This window comes from Mustela erminea, chromosome 8, assembly GCF_009829155.1.
Source record: "Mustela erminea isolate mMusErm1 chromosome 8, mMusErm1.Pri, whole genome shotgun sequence".
Taxonomy (NCBI): domain Eukaryota; kingdom Metazoa; phylum Chordata; class Mammalia; order Carnivora; family Mustelidae; genus Mustela; species Mustela erminea.
In genome coordinates this window covers 58,626,150-58,636,191 of record NC_045621.1, presented here as the reverse complement: position 1 = coordinate 58,636,191, position 10,042 = coordinate 58,626,150, and the positions used below count along the sequence as shown (strand labels likewise).

Sequence of the window (10,042 nt, the reverse complement as noted above, 5' to 3'; positions counted from 1 at the left end):
TCTTTCTGAACCAGTGTCCTTATTGGTGAAATGGTTATATTATTATTTACCTTGGCTTTTATTAGTTTTCTATTGCTACACAACAAATTACCACAAACTTAGTGGCTTAAAACAACAGCCCTTTATTGTTGCACATGCTCTGTAGGTCAGAGGCCTGGACAGGGTCCTTTGCACAGGATCTCAGAAGGCTGAAATCAAGTTGTGGGGCATGTAATGTTTTCATCTGGACACTGGGTGAAGAATCACTTCCAAGTTTTCTCAGGCTGTTGGCTGTCATTTCCTTATAGCTGAAGATGATGAAGATTCCTGTTTTCTTCTTAGCTGTCCATTGGGGATCACTCTGAGCAACTAGGGCTGCCCTCACCATATGGTCTGCTCATAGGGCCTTTTCTAGCACAACTACTTGCTTCTTCAAAGTCAGCAGGACGATCTCTCTTCTGTGTGCTAAGATAAAATCTTAACTGTAATCACAGGAGTGACTATTTCATATTTATAGGTCCTGCCCACACTAAAAGTGAGGGGATTTTGAGGGCATATACATCAACAGGCAGAAATCTTGGAGGCCATCTTAGCATTCTACCTCACACACCACTTGTCCAGCTTTTATGAGTAAGTGATGTATGTGTATATATGAAAGCACTTTGAAAAATGTGAAGAACCATAAAAGGGAAGGTATTATGAAGCAGCAGTGTCACGTAGCTTAAGGTTTATTTTTCAGCTTTCCTTCCATAAACATCACACTATGCTCGAGGAAGATTGCCTGTGTTAGTGGACATGTCTAGTGCTCACCCAAGATTTAGCAAGGAGCAGATATTATTAGAGAATAAAAAGAAAACATCTACCTCCACTTGTCCCTAACCCCAGATAGAAGGATAAGCTCTCTATCCTGTGATATTTTCAGTTTTTCCCAAATAATTATGACCATTTGGAGAGGGATACAGGCCCCAGCCTTCAGAACATTCTCCCAGTAGACAAGCAGCCTCTTTTAGCATGAAGACCCCCATGACTGACACAGAGCCACAACTGACCATTTTAACCCACACTTATTCGGACGGTCTGCCGCATGGAAAGTGTTACCTCCTACGCCTAAAGAGAAACAAAATGTTGGAGGGAGTGAAAGGAAAATTCTTCTGTGGTTTTGATGGATTCGTTAAATTCAGTCTAACATTAGCTTTTGTTGATAAGAACCAAGCAAAGATGAATATCAACCAATCAGAGCTCTTGGGAATGCAAGAGGACAAAAGAAGATTGTGGTTTTCTTAAAATAATTCTAAAAACTCCAGCTGACTCCATTTAAAGTATTGCTGTCTTCTAGAACATTTTGGAAACTATGCAGAAAACCAAATGCATAAAATAGCTAAATGTACTACTGTAACATATGTAGACTGTTTTTGAGGTGTCAACAAATATCAGGTTTTTTCATCTGTGTTTTCCAGTAATTTTTTTTAAATAAAGAAGTGTTATTTCTACCTCAAAGTTTTAAAATACATGTTTCAAATAATATAAAACTTAACATGTGATGATACCTGAAAACTCAAACTGTGGTACAGGTAATAATTGCAGCATTTTTTATTGAGCGTCACTGAACAGTTTAATACTTCTAATACTTGGGGATGATTTACAGAATATACTCTTGAAATATTGGCATCAGCTTGGAGTTGTAAGGTCTAGTTTTAGTCCCTACAAAACCTTCAGTTGGTTGGTGCACTTTGGGCAACTCAACTCACACAGGTCCTGTGTTTCTTCTCCTGGAAAATGAGCAGTTGGATTAAGTGGTGTCAAAAGTCCCTTCCAACTTCAGCATCACCCTGGTCCATGCTTCTGGCTCCCCGGCTGCTTTCATCTGAAGGCCTTGTCTAATGACTTCTGGTAATATCAGCCATGGGCTAAATACCTGTCAAGCACATCACACATTCGAAAGTAGCTCATATCTGCTAAAGGGCATTGCAGGGGTCTCTCAGGATAGGTATGTTGGTTAGAGTCATGCATTTCAAAGCAGGTTTGAAAAGCCTGGAAGTGTCAGGAAATTTTAGAACAACAGACATTTCCAGGCCAGTAGACCATTGGTCAACCTTGGGGATGGGAGATTGTAAAGGTTTTATACCAAGAGTTTGAGGTCATGGCAGGCCATATGAAATTAAAACACAATAATTTACAGTTTATACAGACATCTTGCATGTAAAGCTTTGAGGCAGTATCTAAATGAGTAAGAAGTGGTTTTCCAAAAGACTGTGAGTGCATGTCACAAGCAGATGTTGAAAGCATAAAACATTGTAAGAGAGGTGAATATTTTTCCATCTGTAAATTAATATATCAGAGTGTTAGGCCTGAGGGAAAAGAAGACTTCTGGTGGTGTTTTCAATTCACTTGAACATAAAGCCAAAGAGGACTGAAAGTTTCCCATCACTGTTGCTTTTCAGATGGGAAAAACTCGAACACACTTACGTGCTGATAGTTAAGAACAATAAAGAGTGAGAAAATAGTAGCAATGTTCAACCCGAGTAAAGTGCTTATTGGTATTTGTTCTGTATATTATATAGTATCTCTGTATTTTTTTTAAAGATTTGATTTATTTGACCGATATCACAAGTAGGCAGAGAGAGAGAGAGGGAAATGAGCTCCCCACTGAGCAGAGAGCCACATGCAGGGCCTGATCCCAGGACCCTGGGATCATGATCTGAGTCGAAGGCAGAGGCTTAATCCACTGAGCCACCCAGACGCCCCATTATCTCTGTATTATTGATGCTTCCTGCCCAATGATGTTGCCACAGTCGTCTTCTGGGCACCTGATCCTTTCTCAACAGTGTATCTTTACGCATGGTTGGAAGCCTTTCTTTGCCTTCTTTCCAGCAGACATCCTTTATATTCCTCAAAGATGAAACCCGTATGGCACTTCCCAGAATGCAGCACAGTTCACATTTTTAGAATTAGAATGGAGAGAACATGCAGGGGAAGTAACTTCACTCACCCTAAGCATAACAAAGTACTTATTTCCAAAACCCGATAAATGATTACATTAGTCAAAGCAAGAAAGAAAAAGACAATTATTTTATTTCCTTCAAAGAGTTATGAAGTTAATTTGAGATCACTATAAGCTTCTTCGGTCTCTTCCAGTTTGTGAATTTCTCCTTTATTTGTCATACTAGATATACAATTTTTCGTCTTTGTTTTTATAGGGAGAGCCTGGACTGAGACATAATGGGGTTTGGGTCCTTGGTAGGTTTGTGACTTGGGCAAGTCACTTAATCTCTCTGAGACTACAGGGAATTAATATCAACAACCTTGAGGGACTGCCATAAGAATTCACATATTGCATGGAACATACCTATCATTTGGCAATTAGTAGGAATTAATGTTTAGACCAGAAAAGCAGCAGCAGTTGTAATAGAGCAGCTGTAAGATTAGCATAAAAATAGTTAACTTTAGACCTATGTTTGATATTAAATAGGATACATACCTTTAGCCTAGAGGGCTTATCCCAAGAAGTGATGGCTGTAATGGATCAAGATGGCTATGAATATGCTATTCTGTGTCAACAGAAGGAAGATTTAATGTCCAGAACTATGGGCAGGGCAGAAAAATAGGTATCAATGTAAATAAAAAGATCAACATGTATTTACTAAGTGGTTATAGGACTTAACTAGGTCTATTATGTAGATATAATTTTAATTAGATTCTGTCTTTACCTTAAAGAATAATGTGACAATCTTGTTATACTGACCTGGTCAACAATTGCATGAAAAAGAGTGAGAGAGAGATAGAGAGAGGGAGAGAGATTGGGTTGTACGATGTCAAGAGTAATTTCTGTCTCACACAAATGGTGATTGTCTTTTATTTGTTTCTAAATCGTTAAACTTTTTACTCAGGTCATAGGTTAGAAAATAGGAAATACAGATGGAAAGCATTGCAGACATTTTTTTGGTAATTTTTAGATATTTTCCACATGGAGTATTACCAAATTCCTCTTTACATGAAATTAATCATCCCATAAGCATCTCATTTGAAGAAGAAATTGGCTGTGAGCCCTATTAGTTCATAGATTTTAAATCCAAATTAAAGGCCAAATCCTACGTGGGGCCTTGGGAAGAGAAACAGGATTATAGGAAGTAATATTTAGCCATCCAGTTGTCAGAATATATTTGGGGCACTATTTCACTTGAATATATTTGACGAAGTATATATATTTTTTTACATACTGATTTCATAAATGGCCTTGATGTTGACACTTACAAAAGAAATGTAGGTGTTTAATTCGGTCGTTATATAAAATAATACTGAACCAAAGAGGAGCATTTTTTTCAACTTAAATATTTCCTTCAAACCCTGTCTTCGGCTGTCTCTTATTAATGTGTTTGCATTTTATTGTAAACACATAGGATGAGTGGACTGCTGGGTGGTTAGTTCGTTCATTTTGAATCCCTTAACGGCCATAAAATGATCATAATTCATCAAGCTGAAAGGATTTGTATAGTACTAACATGACCAAAACAACTGATGCAGTGTTATGTTATTTTGGACAGGGTTGCCCACCTGAGACCAATATCAACTCAGTACCACACCAATGTTCCCACTGTTAAATTTACTTATTTTCTTAGCATTTTATACAGGTTTGTAATTTCACAACTGTACTTTACACAGTTTATTCTAATAATTGTGATAACCTGTTGGGTTCAAAATTGCAACTTTCAAGGATTTATCTCATGACAAGAGATATGACAAGCATATCCCAAATCTTTCTCTAAGAATGATGTTTCTTGTGTTTAATTAGACTATATGGTGTGTGTGTGTGTGTGTATAAAATAATTAAATGTATATATAAAATATATATAAACATATATATATAAAATAATTAAACTGTATGGCTTAACTAGACTATATGATTTTTCTTATTGAAAGCTACTAACCTCAGGAGAAAGATCAGTTAGGCCCTAAAGTTTTTAACAGGCAGCTTAGTTGAGTGTTTTATTTTCATCACTCCTTTATTTTGGGATAAAATGCAAAACTCAAATAACTTCAAGAAACAAACTAAAACATGTCATTCCATGTAAAATGTTGTGTTCCATGCGGGAGACGAAAAAGAAGTTACAATGAAGGTAAAGAAGTAATCAATAGAAGCCAAATGAAATAGAAGCAAAGAAATTAAGGAGATAGTCACACTATAGCACATAGGCAAAGAATAAAAACAAATAAGGAAAAACAAATTTACCTGAGGGAGAGTCATTTATCTAATAAACAACCAATTATTTTTCTATTCATAAATATTTTTAAGTCCTGCTAATTATAAGGTACTATATTTTAGACTGTATTAAGTAAAATAAGGATCTTGCTCATGAGATTTTTTTACCTAATAGTGAAGATCTTTTACTCAATAATGAGTAAAATAAGGTCTTGCTTTTAGGATTCACTTACAGGGTTAGCCATGTTCACAAGTATCAGTGTGGGAGGCTGGGAAGGGAAGGAGAGAATTACTCCCCAGAGAGAGGGAAGACAGAAGATTGCATTGGATTGTGTCATGTCCAGGAGATTTTTCAAAGTGCTTTTTAGAGTTTTCTCATCTCAGGGGTGGGAGAGTTGAGGATGGATAATACCTAGATATAAGAAAATGGAGAATACCTGATAATCCATAAAAGAGAATTTTACCATCAAATATGGTTAGAAAAGGAAAAGTAGTTTTAACTATGTTTAGAATAAAACACTTTTTATTTGAAGTGTATAAGTTTGAAATATCTTACAGATAAACATGCCATTGGATTTAAAATATGACTAAGCTTTATTTACCCAAATAAGTGGAGCCAGAGGTGGGAGTGTGGAATGATTGTATTCTGGTCACATCCAAGATGGATGATCAAGAGATGTCTTGAGACTCAGTCTTATTTTTCCAACATTCTCCCAGACAAAAGCCTTAGCACTGGCCCAGCAGTCATCCTCTGAGGAACCATCTGAGGAAAAAGAATCCTTAGAAAATCATTGTTTGGTTTGGGACAGATGGACGGATGGATAGTTGGTATCACGTCCATCTTCATTGACAATATCCAGAGATTAGGGTACTTTTTAAAAAGGTTTAAAATATGCTTTATAATGAGTGCTCAGTTTGACTACACTATGTGATTAGGCTAAGGAAAGCATCTACCAAGCAGGCCTGGCAGACAGTCTTCAACAAAGAGTGAATTTGAGGAGGTGAAGAAATGGATGCAGTAAGTATAGAAGATCTTTAAGTGAGTACTGTGAAAAAGAGACAGAAAAAAATGAGAAAATTTTGAAAGGGAATCCAAAGTTTTAAGCGTGTTTACAGACTGAGGAGCAAGAGCCAAGAAACAGGGAGAAATTCAAAACTCAGAGAGAAGAGGGCATAACTGTTGCCACAATAGGCATAGGAAGAAGGAAGAGCATGAAATCAAGAGGAAAGGAAAGGATGAAGATTAGGTAGAAGGATAGATGTTTCTGCTGCTGTTGAAGCAGGAAAAATAAATATGAATAAAAGATCGAGTGGAAAGGCACAGAGGTAGAAGGCTGGTGATGTTTTTCTACCAGCATCAGCCACTAGACTATCAGCTGAGTTGGGCTTTATTTTTTTTTTTTAAGATTTTTATTTATTTATTTGACAGATCAGAAGTAGTCAGAGAGGCAGGCAGAGAGAGAGGAGAAAGCAGGCTCCCTGCTGAGCAGAGAGCCCGATGTGGGACTCGATCCCAGGACCCTGAGACCATGATCTGAGCCGAAGGCAGAGGCCTTAACCCACTGAGCCACCTAGACGCCTCTGAGTTGGGCTTTAGATTTGAGGATGGACATGAGAACTTAAGGAAAGCAGTCAGGGGTTCCAACATGCTTTGATGAATGGAAAATGACTAATTAGAAACTAAGTAAGAGGATTACCGTGCAGCATCAGGACTGGCTGATTAAGAAATAATAAGTATAGCACCAAAGATTTAGTAAATACTTACGTGCAGGATATTAGACCAAGTTTTGTTGTATTTAATCTTCAATATGTTAAAGAAAAATAATCAGGAGGTTTAAAAGTCTGAAGGACTCGAAAAGCTTTAAAATGTTATGGTTCCCCAAATAAAGCTGTTCCTGTTTGTGACTTCTCTCAACACAGGGTTGTATTTGGAAGAAACCCAATATCAATATCTCTTCAAATCTCAAAATTATCTTCTTGAAGCCTTCCTGTATTCTTTTTTTTTTTTAATTTCCCCTACTCTTTCCTCAGACTCTTCCTTGTATAATGTAAATCAACATGATCTTACTTGCTCATTTCTTTTCCTGTCTCTGTTCATTTATCCTAGGCTTTATAAATGCCTGAACCACAAATGGTGTTTTCTGCCTTAGAAGTATACAAGAAAGTGGGGAATTTTTTGTGAAAGTAATTTTTTTGTTATCAATTTATTATCTGCCATCTCCAAATTCAACTTTTTTACCTGATCCCTAAACATGCATCTGGACCCTTGGAGTATTTTTGCTTTGCTATTTGACATTAAACTTTCCTTGTAGAGCGTGCTGGAGAAACAATGCAGAAAGAAAGGGTTTTGCTTCCTGGTTCTGGTGCGCGTGCGTGGCAAGCTTCTGCAAGTGTAGGTGGCTTTTCCAGCATCCGGTTTCTGTGGCACACGGGGCTTTCTCCAGCACCAGGGCCTTGTATGGCAGCCAGCCGTACTCAGTGGCCAGCCTCTGCATCTCCTTGACTTTGTGTACAGTGTCTCCATGAACACCCTTCCCTGGGACCCAGTTGGCACATTTCCAGCAAGCTCCAGAAGTCAGACTTACAGCAAGTTCCAGTGGCACCTTGGCAAATTCTTAACTTTCAATATCTTATGGCTGCTCTTTCCAATAACTTCTGAATCTCAGTGTGGGGTTGTCTATCTCAAGCACAAGGGAAGTGGCTGCTTCATATCTCTGCTATTTCTTCTTTTTTTTTTTTTAAGATTTGATTTATTTATTTGACAGAGAGGGAACCACAAGCAGGGGGAGTGGCAGACAGAGGGAGAGGGAGAGGCAGGCCCCCTGCTGAGCAAGGAGCCCAATGCAGGACTCGATCCCAGGACCCCAGAATCATGACCTGAGCAGAAGGCAGATGTTTAACCATCTAAGCCACCCAGGAGCCCCTATTTCTGTATTCTATAGAGTTATTTTTATTTATTAGTTTATTCTGTTACTCAAATCCCATTATAGTTAATAATTATTTATATTAAATTTTACCTGTTCAAATTGCTCTGTGGTCTCTCCACCGGACTGGACTCACTCATGGAGTCATATCTAAAGAAATATGAGAGTTAGTTTGCAAGAAGTTATAATCTTCAAATATCAAGCTACTGTTATGTATAAACATTGTATTTCACACAGGAAATGACTCAAATGCATCTGACCGATTCTCTAACCAAACAACTTAGAAACAAACAGAATATATTTCATAACTAGATACTTTGATTTCCTAAATCCAAACAAATCAGTTTTATAATGCCAATAGCTGAACCACAAATTCCTATCTTTTATGAAAGACTATGTAATGGATTATTGAGAGGATTAAATGAGAAAATGTCTGTATAATAGATTTTTGTAATGACTTAACACTCTCAGAATACCTCTCAGAGAAAGAGATCAATCTTTGTTTTAGGAGCCCCCTAATGTGTGTGATTATTTTTGAAAATGAGACCTCCTTATAGCTCCATTTGTAAATGAATCAAAGAAATAGCTAAACTGTTTTTGCATAAAACAAGATCAGTTAGAAGGAGCTAGAGAGAAAGGAAGAAAATTTTAAAGTGAGAGGGAATTCCAGGAGCAAAGCAGGAGGCTACAGCCCAAGTAGAAATTACCAGTGGAAATTCCACCATCATTGTCCCAAAGCACCAGTAAATCTGCTACTTCCCTACTTCGGTTGGAGTATTTGGCATCAGGGCAATCTGGCAGGGCAACATGGAAACAATAAAGGGAAAGCACACACACAAGGAAAACTGGCTACAGAGAATTCCAGATAACAAATGTTAAACACATTTTACAGTGACTGATAGGAAGAAAACATTCAGTAAATATTAATTTATTTTTCTGATTTGAAGTATAAGATGTAATCTCTGATCTTAGGGAGCTAACTAATTGGTTGAGAGTTCAATGATTATAGACACAAAGTAATCAGAAAAAAAGATATGAACATAACAGTAATCATGTAGTATACAAATTATAGGTATTATAGAATTCAGAAAAGTCAGGGATCAACGGAGAAGAAATTCTAAATTAGAGTAAGGAATTTGAATAAAGCCTTATATATATTTGATGTTCATATTTCATAATAATTCCATTTTTAAAAAGATTTTATTTATTTAGTTGACGGGGGGGGGGGGGGCAGGGGGTGGGGAGAGAATAAGCAGGGGAGTGGCAGAGGGAGAGGAAGAAGTAGGCTCTCAGGTGAGCAGGGAGCCCCATGCAGGGCTCCATTCCAGGACTCCAGGATTATGACCTGAGCCAAAGGCAGAGGTTTACCAACTGAACCACCCAGGCAGCTGTCAAAATAATTTCAAAGGGAAGAAGAGTAGGAAGTGCATTTTAAGTGTAGGTAATAAAGAAGAAGGAAGAAGAAAACATGTTTTGTACATCTATCGGAATACCAAAGTGAATCCGGGCTTGACTGGGTAACCAATATGAAGTCATTCTAGATATTTGAGCAGTAGAGCAATATGTTGTAGAAGAGACGATCTGCAAAGGGCTACCACGCTAAATCATATTAAAGATAGAAAAACTGGGAGGAAGCTGGAGCCTTTGAGTCTGAGGTGATGAACATCTGGCCTTGGTTACTGGCAGTGCGAGTGGAAGCAATGAGCGAAGCTGGATGATGTTGAAATAAAATCACGAGCTGAAAAAATCGTGGCTGGTATGGAACTGATGACAATAAACAGAACAAATAAAAAAGTACAGCACAGTTGGTGATAGAAACAAATTACAAGTAATTTCTTTATGTTACCTTCTTTTTGCTTTCATTATGACTCATGCTTCTGCTTGATCGTCATCGAGTGCCGCCTGCGGGTCATATTCCCGGCAAATGGAGGGACTATTTTAC

The 10,042-nt window shown here is 37.7% G+C and overlaps 1 long non-coding RNA gene across 1 annotated transcript; it reads right to left on the bottom strand.

Moving 5' to 3' along the window:
* Positions 1-3,438: 3,438 nt before the first annotated feature.
* Positions 3,439-10,042, bottom strand: LOC116597689. The gene is made up of 3 exons (XR_004288738.1): positions 9,947-10,042; positions 8,194-8,250; positions 3,439-3,561 (listed from the first exon to the last, which is right to left on the bottom strand). It is a non-coding gene; the product is annotated as an uncharacterized LOC116597689 (long non-coding RNA).